Genomic DNA, 16,870 nt, shown 5'->3' on the forward strand with positions numbered 1-16,870 from the left:
CAGATAGTGGAATGAAAACAATATTGTGCTCTCCCCAAGCCAAGAGGAGGATCTGGTCCAAACCACGTAGTCTTTCAGCAACCCAGCAGCATCATGGATGCAGATGGTACAAATACCTGGAGAAATGCAAGTGCTGGAGGATCAGAACTCAATATCAGCCACTCAAATTAATCTCTTATAACAGTCCTCAGAATTGGGGCCAGGTTTGTAAGGATGTTAAGTCTGTCAGTATGGCGTAAATCAGTGTACACTGCGGGGTGATGGAGGAGTGGTGTCAAGTAGAGCAGGAGCTGGTTTATTCCTCAGTACTACCACCCACTCAAAACCTAAACTGGGACATTCATGAAGCTTCATTTAAATAAAAATTGCATATTTTTTTTTATTTATAACTGTAAGAATTATCCCCACTAATATTACTGGTGCTTACAGCAGTTACCAGTTGCATGTTTGCACCTCCCTTGACTGGTAGCAGAGGTGGCACCGTTTCTGAGCTGTGAAATGGAAACTGTTTTCACATGACTGTAGGAGATGATACTTCCAAAAAAAAAATAAATCAATAAACATCAGAATACCTGTGGTAAAATCAGAGATAGCAACCCTAAATCACTAAGGCCACAAAACCACTAAGACAGGGAGCTATACAAGTCAGGTAACAGATTAAAAGCATTCAGTATTTATATAAAGGGAGGGGAAAGGCTTGGAGGATGTTTCTATACAACCATTTTGGGCTATCTGTCTGGCTAGCATTCCTTACCACAGCAGAAATACAGGCAACAGCCAACAAGCGCCTGATCCAGCTTTTCCTGGCAAAATTGCCATCTGCCACCAGTTACAGCGGGAAAGGGACTCATCCTACAGTAAATCACATCCACTTCCCAGGCAGCTTTTCTGGGAGCCACACTGTGGCTTTGATTGCAGATGAAGCCTATTCAGTCATGCTGACAGCCAGGCACTCATGATCCCAGCGGCTGGATTCAGGATAAATCCATGCTCTCCCTACAGGAGACTTGTAAGGCAAGAAGCACAGGCATCCATACACCATTTGGGCAGGGTCTGCCAAGACTCTTCCTATTGCCACAAAGATGTTTCTGCCACAGGGGAGCCAAAAAATATGGAGGTATATTAATTCAATGATGAAATAGCAAAGGCACCATCTTTTTTTATTGTAACTGATGAAAAGCCTGTAATGCAAATTGTTGTGCCAAATTGCCTCTTCTAGCCAATGTTTTGGCATGTTCCATTCCTATCTAAGCAGCTTTTAATTATTAATCACTTAAAGTGCTTTGAGAGCTGGGTTTCAGTGGATTTTAAGTGATGGATGATCAGGGATATCAAATACTGAGCCCAAGTCTCAATGTGAGGGTGTTGGCGGTGATCTCACACCATTACTTGTGACTGTGGGTGGCTGCAGAGATTGACAGCTGAGGCTGCAAATGTGAGAAACTCTGTTCTTAAGTGTGTCTCCATATGAGACAGGCCCTGTGGGTTCACATTTTTGCACTGCTATCCATTACAGCAATTGATTCTTAGCCAGTGTCCTAGATTAAAGCAAAACAAAAGCTTCTGCTTTTCCCACATTCACTTCCAGAGGTTTTGAGATGTCCTCTATCATTCTGAAGAGTTTATTGTCGTTGGCCAAGTAGGACTTTCCATGGATGAGAGAAGATACATCTGGAAACACAGAGAACTCCTCATTCAGCACGAAATGATACCAATAACATGGGATGGTTTGAAATGGACCTCAGTATCAGTGGATAATGGATCTCAATGATCATGTGCCTGCACCTTGAGACAGTGATTGTTCTGAAAAAGGATATATCCATGCTACCCTGGATCACAAGTGCTTGCACTGACTATATTTTGAACTCCTCGTCAAAGCTGAACAGTATCAGCTCTAGAAACTACTGATAGCATACGATCATTTCAAAAGAGAATTATTTTGCAAGTCTTTTATATGTGCATTAACATTAAATCCTCTGGAAAATTTCAGAATGTGAGTTTGCAACGAGTCCCCCGTGACAGGACATCCCCCATGAGAAAGAATGAGAGGGGAGAATGTAGCTCAGCAAAGCTGACAGTTTAAACATCCCCTGAGAAAAATATAACCAAGGAAATTATTTTTGTGTATGTGCTTGGTTTGTTTTATTAAGCAAATGACCCATGGCACTTCTGCAGAGAAGAAGATATATTTTAGATAGCAAAACTGTGCTTCTTGCTTGGGATCATTGGGTCTCAAGATTGTTGGAAGTTACAGCTTTTAAAAGATGCCTTGGTCCTGTGCTCAGTCCAGATAAATGACTTGGGCAGTCAACCCTGGGACTTTACTGTGTATGGATGTATGTTGTGAGGAAGAAAAGAGCCTGGACTTATCTACAGAGACTTGGAACATTTGGGGCAAGTGTTCCAAATTAAGAATGAAAACATTCCATGATTTACGTCAAAACTATAAAAATAAGCATTTTGCACAGCTCATGCTCTGACCGAAGTCAGCATCTCTCATCCAAAACACGCCAAAATTACTTTGAATTACTCCAGCTCGTGACAAATGGAACTCTCCTTGGTGTCACATGGCTAAAATACCTGCCCTGTCTTGATTTTCCTGTAAGCAGTCTCAGCTACAAGAGGTGCTGTTATAATGATTTCAGAACAAGTCCATGATATCCATGGCAGGGGACACAGGAAAAGGGGGAAGGGAGAAAGCAGAAGGCATTACTTGTAGCTTTTACTATATTAATGTTGTACCATGAGCCTCCCACGAAGCTCCAGCTAAGCCTGTGGCCCCAGTGGACTAAGTGCTGCCTTAAAAATATGTGCTCAAAAAAGGCAAGCAAGAGAAAAGGGCTGTCCCTGTGACAATGTCACTGTAAATGCACTGCTCAAGCACAGCAGAAGCTGTGGGTACCACCACTCCACCTGTAAAATCTGGGCTTGGAAGCCAGAAGTGAGCACTGAGCTTCATTCTATACCAGACCTGCTCTAACAGCAAATTCACAACCTTCTTCCTGAGGGATGGATATACACCAACCTCTCCAACATCCAGCATTTGGGAACCTGACTGTCGTGCACCAACAGCACAGCACAGCCTAAACAAGGGGCAGGGCCATGCCAAAGCACAGCCCCCTGTGGGATGAAGCTGCTGGTGGTGGTGCAGATCTGCTGCACACCTGTAAAAGTGGCAGGAGAAGCACTAAGACCAGTGTGAACAGGAATACCTGCATGTCAAAGGAGCAGGATGAGGGCAACCTGAAGGCACGAGTGTTAGTAGGCCATGAAGAGCTAACAATCCACAGGCAGCTGCTGAGGCCACCTGATGCAGGAAACAGGGGAGAGTGAGTCAGATGGGATAGGGTGGAGGGACTGACCCTCATCAGCTCCTCCAGGGGGGTATAAAAAGGCAGCTCCAAAGCTAGGCTGGGGTCACCATCCCAAGAAGAGTCTGGGTTGTTTTGCAGTGGTCATCCTTTGCCCTCCATGGCACCGTGAAAGCTCCTGGATGTGCAGCCTGGACATAAGCATTACACAGCCCTGTGGTTTTCAGCTGCTCACGAGTAAGTAAATGAAAGTACAAATGAGTGAAATTATGTTTTGTTTCAAACTGAAATCACATTCTGCTGGCATCCAGGTTTCTACAGCAGGGTGCAGTGTTCCTTCCCACGGCTGAGACTCTGCAAACTGATTTCCTGTGGAAGTGTTTGATGGCATCATTGATTTGTGAGTGGAAGAAAGAGATTTGATATATCACTCTGTGCTGTAGTTAAGGCTTCTCTAAGCTGCCAGTGAGGATGCCTCCTGCCAACAGCACTTGGGTGTTGCTCCTTAGGTTGAAAACTTTCCTTTTTGCTGCAAGGGCTTCTCCACAAAAAGTGCCAGGTGCAGAGTGAAGCCCTCAAAGGCATTCCCTTGACAGAAAGGTGATGCTGATTGAGCACAGAGTACAGCACCAATTTGCAATGTACTGCCTAAGAGAAAAGGTACTTCAGCTGGCAGAATAATTTGCAATAATGAGGGATGAAATCTAACCTTTGCAGTATACCTCTTGTCAAAGAAAAACGTACCAAAGTCACAGTGTGTTCCTGGAGTACTTGACAGGCATTTCTTCTGGGTAGGGCCCCATAACATAGACTTGCCTCACAAGCCATTTGTTTTGCCTTACAAACTGTCACTGTTGAGGTAATGCCTCCAGAAGCTGGAAGGGAGTGTGAGTGGAGCTCCTCCATCAGCACTTCTGCTTTCCCTCCCCAAGGTGGGAGGAGTGGCACATAAGAGGAAACTATATGTCTCTGTGGAGAATGCCAAGGAGGCAATATAAATGAGCAGTATTGTTTGTGTTGGGTTATGAGATGGTGTTGCTACACAGCACTATGTGCTGGTTAAAAGGAAAAAAAAGAAAGAAAAAACTTAATACTGGGTTTTTGGTGCTAGTGTGGCTGGGTATATCTGCTCCAGGAATGTTGCTGGATTAGGAAGATAGATCTCTAGCACCCAAAGGTGGGCAGAACAAAGACCTCTTCTGGTGACCAACCCCTCAGGTGATGCTCCTGAAGGAGCAGAGTGATGGGAACACATGATTTGTGTCCCAGCAGGGCTGCCTTGCTTCAGTCACATACTGGGCTGAGTGCCTGACTCTTGTTTGCTGCTGTAGAGGTTATTCCAGACAGCATCAGGTTGTTTCAAGGGCTGCTGTGTTTTCACATAACTCTTGGCCTGTACAGGATTTGACACTATTGTTAAAGCAAGAAATGCACCTGCCTTCCCCAAACCCCTCACTGAAGTCCTGCCATGGACATGCACAGCAAGTACCAGCACACAAGGGCTTTGTGTCAATGGCACTTGGGAAGGAAGTCACTGTGGTATTTCCCACAATCTGCACTACTTTGTGTGGATGTAGAGTTGAAACTTAACACTGAGCATAGCCAGTGATTCCTGGGATAAGCTGCTTTGACTTTTTTTCTAAGAAAGGCAGCTTGGTAAAGGGCTGTTCATCCCTTCCCTTTAGCTGGGGCTGAGGTCTTCCTATGGTATGTAAAATTAATTAATCCCCTGGGGGAGAGGGCTGCTATGAAATAAAAATCAGATCCATGAGCCAGACAGGCATAAGAGGAGAAACAGTGGTTTGGGGGTGAACAATAACCACCTCTGGCCAAAGAAAAAGCCAGGGGAAGAACCCATTACATATCTTCATTGGCATCTAGTCCTCTTCCTCAGTGAAAGTTGGCATATTGCAGAACAGATGATTTCCCTGACTTTTTTTCTTTTCAGTGCTTTACACTTCCCAGGAGTTGTTTCTATATGACTGTAATAGAGCTGTCAAAATAACAGCTTGTGGTGGAGGATGCAATCACACCTCCCAGCTCCGTGCTGCCCCCTTCTCCTGCAGCACCTGCCTCTAAGGAGAGGCTTGAGGATGAGGCCACAGGAAGGTGGCGCTGGCTGTGAGCACAGGACACGTCTCACTGCCCGTCTGGCTGACCTTCCCAGCAGAGCCACGGCCTTGGGCTCACCCTTGCCATCCTTGCCAAAGCTTTATAAGCCAGGCCCCAGCTATGGTGTCCTCTGCTCTGTGACCTGCAGAAGGCCTTTTGCACCCAAGATTTTCAGTCCTGCCACACTGTGCAGACAACACATGGAGCACAGTCCCAGCAGCAGCCAGCTGATGGTGTGGGATTTGGACAAGTGCTCTTCCACTGCAACTCGAAGGGTGATGAGGGTGGAGGTGGGACAAGATCTGGTCCCCGTCCACTGTGAAATGGCTGTTGTGTAGGACATTGAATATACCTGCAGGAGGAATTGTATTAGGCCCATCTGGCCAGGACTGCCTGGAGGGAGACAGCATCTTGGTGCTGGGGTAGTGATGGCTCTCCCATGCCTGGGGAAAAGGGTGGTCGTTAGGAAGTGTCCAGCCCTTCCTTCAGGAAATACTTGTGTGGAGTTGAACGGGTGGCAATATCAGAGCAAAGTATTAACAAGGGACTGGAGTCACCATCCATCAGCGTCCATTGGTGTTCACTTGGAGGCATCAGCATTTTTCTCCCTTCTTTCATCAGACATCTTAAGTCACCTACAGGTTCCTGCTTGCAAGGTCAGCATTCCCTATGCATGAGAGCAGTAGCTCTTGCAGGCTGAAGCTCTAGGCTGCGTGGGTCCGATGCACCAGCTCAATCAGATGTTTAAGTATCTCTGCAGGAATGATCACTGTCATTTAATTTGCTGATTAGTGTTGTCATATCTATTTGTGGGATACAGTATAATTTATGGTAAGATCCCTAGAGGATCTTCAGCAAATGCTACAAGTAATTGAATCTGCTGATTTCGAAAGGTCAGGTGAAAACTGAGCATTATTATAACACAGATTAGGTGATGACAACACCAGGCAGCTTTACATTTTGAATGTAAAAATTTGGATTTACTGATTATCGCTATATACCGCCACTGTGGAAGAGGAGTGAATGATCAAGAAGCACAACTTCTGTTTTCAATTCTTTCAGTAAAAGCAATGTAGTTTTTGAATAGAAGAAAAGTAAAAGGGACTTGCTTTTTCAAATCAACGGGTGGGGGGAGAAGGATTTCAGAGAGAAGTGATTAGGGAAGCATCAGGAAATTGTTTGGGTTATTTTACTGAAGAAGTGGCTCACTGATGAACTCTGAGGCTGAGTGCTGCTATTTCCAGCCCTGGCTGTGTATGATACCCTGAGCTGGCACAGCCACTTCCCATCTCTCTTCCAGCAAACAAGCGGATTTCCCTTATCAGCAGAACTAATTCTGTCTGGCTGACAAGTTATAAAAATGAAGTCTTTTAATTTGGATTGTACTGTCTTTGGAGCTCATGTCTGCGGAAACACGGGAGAAACAGAAGGAAGGTGGTCTGGCAAGCAGCAGAGCAATCAACTTTTGAGGGCACCAGGCTACAGGAGCTCACTGAGGGAATGATTTGCCCAAAGAACAAAGCTGAAGAACCAGTAACACAAAGCTCAAGCTGGGGTGCTGGTTTGTCTGCACTAAAAAAGCTGCATGCTCATAATAAGTAGAGATTTCTTTGTAATAAAAACCAAACTTTCATTTGGTTTTTTTTTAAGAAGAATTTTTTTTTTTTTTGAGGACTAGATTTCTGTTGTCAAACTTCTCTGGCCTCTTTAGAAACCCTTTCAGCCTTCTGGAATAACATTAGTTCCCACCTACTTTCCACAAAGTAAGTTCCATGACAAAGTCAATGGAGAGCTTGGCACAACCAAATTGGCAAGACAAGGAGTGGATTGAAAGAGTGACTAAATTTTTGGAGAATCCCTATAAGGCTGCTGCTTGCCCCAGCACCCTGTATGGTGTCCAACAGGCCATGCACCACTGACTCCTGGAGCAACTCCTGCCTACAGGTGCTTTGCACAGAGGAAAATGGCTGAGTTCATAAATCTTGTGACCAAAGTGCCTAAAAAAAAAAGGATAAATGCGTGTTTGCTTGTAAAAGCCCTTCCCCCAAATGGATCAAGCAATTACTCTGTGCTTTTTCACTGCAGAAATATGTATATGCTGCAAACTTTCTTCTTTAGCTGCTCTGTAAATCATCAGCCTAGAGCACTGCAGGCCACGAGAGCTGCCAGCACAGAAAACCCAAGCTTGAAGCCCACAGAAGGCTTAAATACCCACCTTACTTTAAATAGCCTGGTGACAGCAACATGGATGTGTCTAAGGCTGAGTGCTCCCAAGCTCTGATGGATCAGGGCCTAAACACACATGGACACTTCAAACAGAAGCATCTGTCAGCAGAAACTTCCTCTCCTCTGGAGGAGGCTTTGCTCCCAGCTCCTGCGTGGGAGCTGGGGCACATAAATCCCCCAGATTTTGTTGTTCTGCCAGCAAGTAGGAAGAGAGCAGTGAAAACTTGCCAGGTCAGTTAGAAACCAGCTGAGTGACAGTGCTGCAAAAGGGACACCTGAAAGTAAGCAGATGAAGAATAAAAGACAAGAATGGGTGAAGTCAGAAGGCAGCCTGCTCTGGTTGGGTGCATGTTTGTGTGCTGCAGTGGCTTTGAGGCTGTGGATGCTCCCTCCTGTTTTCCTGCGTGTCTCCCTTTGTGCCAAACCCAGGGCACAATGAACAGAACCTCTGCCATGAGTGGAGAGGGGACACCAGAGCAAGGACCCTGTGATCCCAACAGCACGGGCCTGTTTTCTCTGTCCCCAGCATCGCTTCCCTTGGGTGATGGCAGGTACCACTGATTGCAAGGATATGCAGTAGCCCACGTGTATCAAATGGGGACCTGGGAGGTTATTTTAGTGCTCTCTGGGGACAAAGCCAGGGCGTGCAAACATTGATAAATAACCGCTCCCGGTTCTGGGTCTCTTATATAAGATGATGATTATAGAAACTGTGGAGTACGACGGGGCGGAAAGAGATGCAAAGATCAGAGTTTTTAAAGGAAAGTAGGTCTGGGTATTAAGGGGGGAAATGGAAATTGCCAGCCTTCCTTGAGGTCTGACAAAACCGAAGAAGGTGGTGCTGTGTTGTACCGATGTCTCGGGCCGCGGGACAAAACGCAAGAGTTCTGCGCTGGGGAAGTGCCAGTCAAAGACTCTTATAGAGATCTTCTCCTCAGAGGTGAGCTGATGTATGGGACTGTCAGCTGAGCACAGTGCTGGGAATAAATGATTTAGTAGCACAAATGGTTTCCAAAGTGAGCTAGGCAAGTATTGTCCCCAAGTAACCAACTATTCATGTTCCTTCGCAAGCACAAACGGTACTTGATTTATCACAGGCATGCAGAAAGCAATTTTGTAGCCGTCCTGGCACTAATGTTTGTTGGTTAGTGAAGAATTTTTCACTATATATTTTCCTTTCTTTTAAGCCTACTGAAGGATTAATGCTCAGGACACTTTTTAACCTTAATCAGAAAAGAAGCTGCTTATAAACTAGATTTAGGCACCCTTAAGTCACATATCAGAGAGGGGCTGCGTTTGGGCTACATTAAGCCAGGCTGCTATTTTATGCATAATTGTTTAGGGACAAATAAGGGAAGGTTTCATAGTGTAACACAGTGCAAAGCACTGAATGTTACACACAGCTATTTGCCATCTCCTCCTCCTCTAAAAACCCACTGTAACTTGCCGGTTCCCTACGCTGCAATTTGTTTTCATACGGCCGGGGTGTGAAAGCTGTGGGAATGGAAGGGATCAGTTGTTCTAATCTGTAATGCGAGTGCCAAACTCCACTATGCCTTCAGCCTAATTGTTGTGGTAACATGTGCATTTGTAGGTTCAGTGGTGAATGTCTGGAGGTTACTCTTCACTATTTATGATCTGATCAGAGTCGTACATTAAAAAGTAGACATCTTGCAGCAATGCAATTCTGAGTTAGGCTTCCTCAGTTGTGTTTCTCCCCCTGTTGGGTTTCTGGCCGCTGTATCAGAAACGGCATCACAACCTCTTTCATAAAGGAGGTTTTGATGCACTGTCATTGGAAAGCCTCCTTTGGAAACATTGTTGTGCTAATGTGAGATACTGGGTTGAAGGAGGGCTGTAACACAGTGGTCTGGATCTAGGAAAACGATCAGATAGCCAGTCTACAGGATGATAGGGATATTGTCTGGATGCCATCAGCGCTTCTGTCTCTCTTGTTCCAGTACGTGTCTATATTTGGAGCGCACTCCACAGGAAAATTCACACAAGGACACAACTCCTGCCCTGAGAATCCTCTTCGATGTTTTTGGTACATCCCTTCCTTTGGGCTAAGGCTGCTCTCATTGCAATTAGCCGGAGCTCATGTTGCAGTTCTTGTGCGTAAGCCTGGCTCAGCTGAGCAGTCTCCCTGACCTCTGTGGGGCTCCTCGTGTGCCTAATTTAGGGCTGGAATTTGCCAGCGGGTCGGCACCCACTGGGATGCTGATAAGTAAGACCTACTCAGTCTGTAGACAGGCTATTTTAGATCACCCCAAAGACTTCCCCTGATGTGCACAGCCTGAAACACAGACCAGATCCAGAAGATCTGCTGGACTGTCCCAGCTGTGTGGTGTGCCCCAATCCCATGGCATTTACTGGGTCTAAGGGGCATTTGTGCTCACAGTGATGGCATTAAATGAAGGAGAGATCAACATGTGTCTGTGGCACAATGTTTTCACGAGGCAGGACTGATAAACGAGAAGCAAAAGTATATCTGGGGAACAGGTCAAGGTGCACTGACACAGGTTTTACAGGTTATGGATTGCAAGGACCCAGATTGACTCCCTTCTCTCCTGCAAGGCTGCAAAGGCAAGAGCTAAGGCAGCAAATCCAGCTCTTGTTTTTAACTTCCTTCACGTGCCTGCTGACAGGTCGTTATGTGAAAATCCCGGCAGGGGGTGGGAAATGGTGTGTCTGTGGGAGTCGTATAAGTTTCTGTGTGTTTAGCCATTGCTTGTTTGCTCTTCCTTGCAAGGTCTGTGAATGGAGACCATTGTATACAAGGGCATGCAATGGCACCCAGGTGCTCCTTGGCTATAAAGGAACATTTGTGCAGTGGCAGCTGAACCATGGAGATGGTAGCAGTAGGTGCCTTGTCTACATTTTGAAGGAAAAAGGAGTATGTTCTATTGAATAAATCAAGGCTTTGTTAGCTAGGCCACCTTATTCCTGCAGGGAATCCGTAGGAAGGGTTTGTATTAAATGTTCCCTGATGATAATGATACTTTTAAAATAGAATTCAGAATATTATGCCACCTAAATCTTGATAGCCCATTCCTTCAGCTCAGAAATGCTAATGCAAGGTGTATCTTGTACTCCATACTTTATGGCTGCTCCAATTTCTTTTCTTTTTTCCACTCTATATTAATGTAGAGTTAGAGGCTTTATCTCCACGACTACACAGTCCCCCTCACAAGCCTCTCCAGACATATGGTTTAGCAAAAAAAAAAAAAAACTTGCTTTGTTCGTCAGCATTATACAGTGTAATTAGGAGAATGAATAGAGATGCCAGAAAGATTTATGACTTTATTTTTTTCAGAGATGGGGAGGGCAACCAACACACAGCATTGATTTCACGACAAACTGGGGATCCTCGGTTCAGAGTAGCATTTTTCTCAATATCTGATTTAGAAATATCACCCTAAAAGTGAAATGATTTTTTTTTCTTTTTAGAAAATAAAGGATAAATGGGCAAAATTTTCAAAATTTACTGCTTTTTTTTCTTTCTAAAACATTCAGATATGCTTTGATAGCCTAGAAAACTGAAGGATTTGGCACTCATGGAAAGTCCTACCCAATATTAATCCACCCTTCAGAAAATGTGCCATAACCTCTCTATCCCTGAAGCACAGCTTTGCTGAAAGTGTGCAAAAAGCTTTGCTAGATCTCCCCAATACTTTTTTTTTTTAAAAATCACCTAAAAGTGCAACATTTAATAGACACTTGGAAAACAATCCAGGACACAGCATTTCAGTTTCAAATCCAGCTTGCAGCTGGTTTCAGCTCTCTCTTTCAGAAGTACAGTAGGAATGTGACCACTCAGTGACATCTTTTTTTGGCTGGGTTTGTGATACTCCTTGAGATGAGCTTTTGGTTCCAAAGGGGTGGTGAGCTCTGCTCCCATCCCTGGGATGCGAAGCCTGATGTCTAATTACGCTGTTTTCATCTTTCTTGGTCATTCCCCGCTTTACTGCCGGCAAATATAGCAAAAAACCTCCAGTTGTGCTGAGACTGGAAGCAGTTGAGGCTTGGGGTTGGAGCTTGAATAGCATTGTAACCTCTTATTTTCTACCCTGTCTGGCTCTGAATGGCAGCTATGCAAATTATATGCATACACTTTCTACTGTAGGTTATTTTTTATGGGGGCTTTCACTTCAGTAGACGAACTTTGAACAAGTAATTTGAAACTGGTAACTTTAATTAATGGAATTTTTTCTTCTTTTTTTTCCCCTGTAAAACCAGCTTCTTCCACGTCACTTCTAATTCAGCCCTAGTTAAATACTGTTGCTTTCCTAGGAAAGATCTGCTATTGCTTAAATCAGAAAGACAAATACAAATATAAGGCAATAGCCTGTCTACCAAATGTGTGGGACGCGCAGAGGAATAATGTGCAGTCAAGCTTTAAGTGCAACTTAGTCCATATTTTTCTTTGAATTCTTTGAAAAGGAGGTCTGCACTAATAATGGGGCTCTTTAAATTCCAGTTTGAAACCAGTTGCAATGAAAATCAAGTACTGTTATATAGCTCTGGACCTCTGCCTTCAGAAATTAAAAGCCCAGTTCCTATTGACTTTATAAAAAATTATTATTTTTTAGTAAGAATAATATGCTTCCCATGTCAGAAGAGGGTTTCTTCCTAACAAAACCTTTGTTTTGGTGCAACTCAGTGCCTGTCACTGTTGGATGCTTCCCAGAGCTACAATCAGACCATAGGATCACACAGCACCTCTCACAAGGACCACTTGCATACCTCTTGCCCAGTCTCACATCCCAAATCCCAGTGCACCAGCACCATGGGATGTGCCAACACCCCTTTGTCTCCCAGTATAAGCACAGCTGTAATAATTCCTATATTTTATACCCACTTTCCAAAGATATAAATAACAACTCTCAGCTCCTGGGTCTACAGGACAGCACAGCAGAGTGCTAATGAGAGACCTGTTCTTTGCCACCAGCTCAGCTCTGAGTGGGCAAATAGGTGTTAAGCTGAATTTTAATCTGCTGGCAATGAACTTCTTATTATATAGCTCTGCCTAAGGGCTTGGCAGGTTTGTGCACCACACAGGCTTAGTGTGTTCAGGTGAAAGCTGAGCTCTGGGTGAGGACTGAGGAGAAAGCAGATGATTCACTGTCTCTGATTGCCAGCAATACATACATATATCTATGTAGACTGAAACCCTTTTTCTCCTCTATCTGCAATTACATGTGCTACTATTCTTGTTGGGATGAGCACTAGCTGGAGGATATTTCTGTTTGGATGGAAAAGTAGAGAGAAAGAGAAAGAAAAGAAATATCAGCCCCCCCCCCAAATGTGCTTCACAGAACCGTGCATACAGCATACACACTAGACAACTGTACCACAAACTGGTGGTCCTGCCAACTCTCATTTGCCATCCCAAGGATATCAATTGGAAAGGAAGATACAAGGGACATAAATCTTCCCTTTTGTTGCTTTTTTATCAGGCTTATTTTAATCTGCCTGCCTAAATTAGCCAGAGGTGCTGTTAGTCAGCAGCACCACACCAATTACTGTGAGCAGGGCCTTGGGGCTTTCTGTGCTTTATCAGAAGAAAGGCGTATTAGCATGAGATGTACGCTGAGTTTATTAGATACTGATACTTCACAGCTCTCTCCCCCTCCCGTCCCCAGCTCTATTAGTAATCCAGTCACCAACTCCTGTCTCTCCCCTTGTTCTACAATTCCATACACCCTTGCTATTGTGTCTGCTGCATCTCTGATTCGTAAAGCTTCTTGCTTCAACTTTGCATCACTTTTGCAGAATAACTCCTAGCATGCTGCTGGTAAGAAAACCTTTTCACCTGTTTGATAAGACTGTGACCAGTGCAAGTGTGGGGCAGTTGATATTTATGGGGAAAGGAACAAGGAAAAAAAAGTTTTAATATAAAGAGTTCCCATCGCAGGTTCTTTAAAAGCAATTGCTAAAGATGTTGCACAAGTGAGTTTCTGCACACGTGGTTTTTTTGAATTGTCTTTTAAGTTTTTCAACACCATTTTAATTAAAGTCTTTATTAGTGAGTCATTAAAAAGGATTACCTTTTTATTATTATTTTCTACTTTGAGATTTTTACAAGTGACACACTATAAACGTTTTGCTCTAAAGGGGTCATTCTGGGAGAAAGCAAGAAGGAAGTGTTAGATCAGTCATGCAAAAGGTGTGATGTGAGACATAGCTCGTTTTAATGAATTTTATTCACTAAGCGAGTCTAATTTCTGGTCACAGCAATTTTGGCGCATTGATTTCCAGCCCCGCACTTGCCTGGTAAACAAGATCTCATCACAGGCCCTGGTTTGTGTCAGTAGGTCCTTTCTGCTCAGGCAAATCAAATATTTTAATCTCCAGGTCCTCCCAACTTTCACACACAATTGTATGCACTCACTAAATGAAGAGGCTCAGAGCTGCAGGGCCGGGGGTGGGGGAGAAGCCTGAAGGTGCTCACGTCCCCATTAATGCTGAGGAGCTGATGGCTCCTTATCCCAGGCTGTGCCAGCTGTTGGCAGCTGCACAGCTTCTCTCTCTCTACCTGGGCAGTGTCAGCCTTGGCTTGTGCCTGGGAGGCAGGAGGAAGGTTGGCTGCTGGGAGGTTGGCTGCAGCAGCAGGGAGCTCAGAGCAGACTAATGGGTACCCAAATCGCTCCAAGGAAGGCTCTCGTACCTCCAGCTTACTCTGTGCTCACACACAGGCTGTTGTGCTGATATGGGTTTAGCATTTGCCTTTTTTCAGGTGTAGCAATCAGGTTACTGAGCAACTGAACTCAAAATTTTAAATTTGGGTCTGTAGGGGAAGCAAAATTCTGAATACAAGCTGACTGCCACTGCTCAACTGCTTGTGGATTTAGATTGCCATCTTTAGGTATCTGCCTGTGCAGGTTACTCACATAAGCTCTGACAAAAACTTCCATAACCTCAAAAATAAGAAAAAGCTCATCTTCCCCCCAGTTTATCCCATCAGCCCACTGCTCTTTACCATTCCTGTGGCCAGATATCCCATGACTTTACTACATGTACTGAACAAGTGCTGATGTCTCAGCTGTAAGTAACACCTAGTAAAGGGAGCACAGTATATATTTAAAGTGTGTAAGGACCCAGCAGATGTTGTGCCAAGATTAGTATATAACATTTTTTGTGCCTATCTGATATCTCCTCCTTGGAGGATTTGTTCTTGAGAGTTGTATAACACCTTTTCTTTTGCATTGACCTCTGAGATAATGTGCATCAGGAACGTCATATTATCAAGAGAGCCAGGCAGTAGCTTGGGAGTTGGTACAAGGGCACATGAATAATGGCATTATTTCCAATCAGAAAATTGCTAAATTTAAGTCTATTACTGAATCCAACAGAACACTGTGCAGCTTGGCACCTTATGCAGGGTGTGCACCTACATAAGATTATGTTTATAACAGGAATCAACAAGGTTCAAAGAAAAAGATGGGAAAGAAAAAACCTCCATGAGCATGTGGAAGGGAATACTAAATGTTTAGTGGTATTTTTAGCTGACCTCTTGGTTTCAGAATGCTTTTTAATAAATATCCTTCACCAACAAAGTGAAATGGTAAACTACAACCTGAAAAAAATCCACAGGCACGGGAAAAATTCTTACCAGGTTGGAGCTGGTTTTGCCTTCAGCTGAGATGTTGCACACAGGGCAAGGTGAACTCCTGGGACGTGCTGGATCCACACATCCATAACAGAAAGGACTAAGCCATAGTGCTTAATTTAAAGCTATCCCCTGTGAGGCTATTGGTGTGAGTAGCAGAATGTGAAGCAATTGTGTGCTGCTAAACATAAAGTCCTTAAAAACTAATCCTTACACTCAGTTCAACTGCCACCAAAAGTGTTGTCAACAAAGGAAAACACTTTGAGCAGGGATAGATTCCTATTCCAGCAAATGTGGCATCACTGGGTCTGTTGCAAGCAAGGTTGTTATTACCAGTAAGATTTACTGTCTATGCCTAAGAACACAGAAGTAATAACCTGCAAAATTAAGACAGTGCAAATGTAATACTAACATTTCCCAGGAGTGTCTGGCTTTGCAGCTCTAGAAGTGCTGGTACAAGGCAGGACTTTTTTTTTTTTTTTTTTTCTTTTATGGTAATGTATTTGGTTCAGCATTTACCATCAGGAAGTTCCAAAAGTAACAATGCTAATTCACTACTAGAAAAAAAAATGGGACTTTCCTATCCAAACAGCAGGAAGATGAGCCAAAACTAATAATGGCAGTGGTGGTTTCTCTCTTGTGTTTATATGGTCAAAAACTGGAAGCTGTCTGACATTGATAAAACTGCTCTTGAAAAGTTGTCAGCAAAGGTCTAAATTATTCATTTGAATTCATCGTTACTGAACACACACTAAACAGGAATCAGGCTCTTAAAAGATGAGCTAACAAAACACTGGGTTCGCATGTTTTCTCTTTGTTGATTTTTTTTTTTTACAGTGGAGGGAGGAAGAGTAATGATGTGCTGGCTTTTACGCTGTATTAACTAATTATAGACATTAAAGATGAAAAACACCTATTATTTTATTTAAATCTTCCCCCAGCTATTGTCGTAGCTGACAAATCCAGTTCTTCTGAATACACAGTTTTGCAAACTGCTCTTTCTTTGTGCAGAAAAGAAAGCACAAAACCACCATAAAATAATCAGTAATGTAATTCCCTTACCTGTCTAGGCCATGGGTGTCCTTCCAACTTCCAAGGTCACTGCTAGGAGTTGAGAGGTCCTCTGTGGGCGACGCTTTTTCCTGGAAGTGTGGTTTTTTCCTCTCGCTCTCGTCCGCAAGCCCCTCTCCATAAAGCTGCTCTCGTAGCGTCTGCAAACACAATGCACACAGCGTGAGCACATGCTGTGTTGGAAAGGTAGAATCACATGGAATCACCTGGATTTTATTAAAAGAGGAGTCAAAGTAGACTCCCACAGTGTGTGTGCGAATGTTTTCACTTCTGTGCTTCGTACACTGTGCCGTTGTTACTGGGTGTTGGGGGGAGATAGGGAATATGTTTTTCACCGTCCCGGCTGGTGTTTTAGCCCTGAAGGGAAATCATGTAAAAAAATAGGCTGGCAGAAGTCACTCATTGCAGGAAGGGTACGGAATAAACTGCTCCACATACTTGATTACAACATCAAGAATAGGCTTTTCTATGCACTAAAATCAAAAGATTTGACCCCAAGTCAATTGGTTGGTGGTTGCACATGAGCACAAATCTTGAT

Source organism: Manacus candei, unplaced genomic scaffold (genome assembly GCF_025592945.1).
Source record: "Manacus candei isolate 608988 ecotype Guabito, Panama unplaced genomic scaffold, ASM2559294v1 h1tg000035l, whole genome shotgun sequence".
NCBI lineage: Eukaryota > Metazoa > Chordata > Aves > Passeriformes > Pipridae > Manacus > Manacus candei.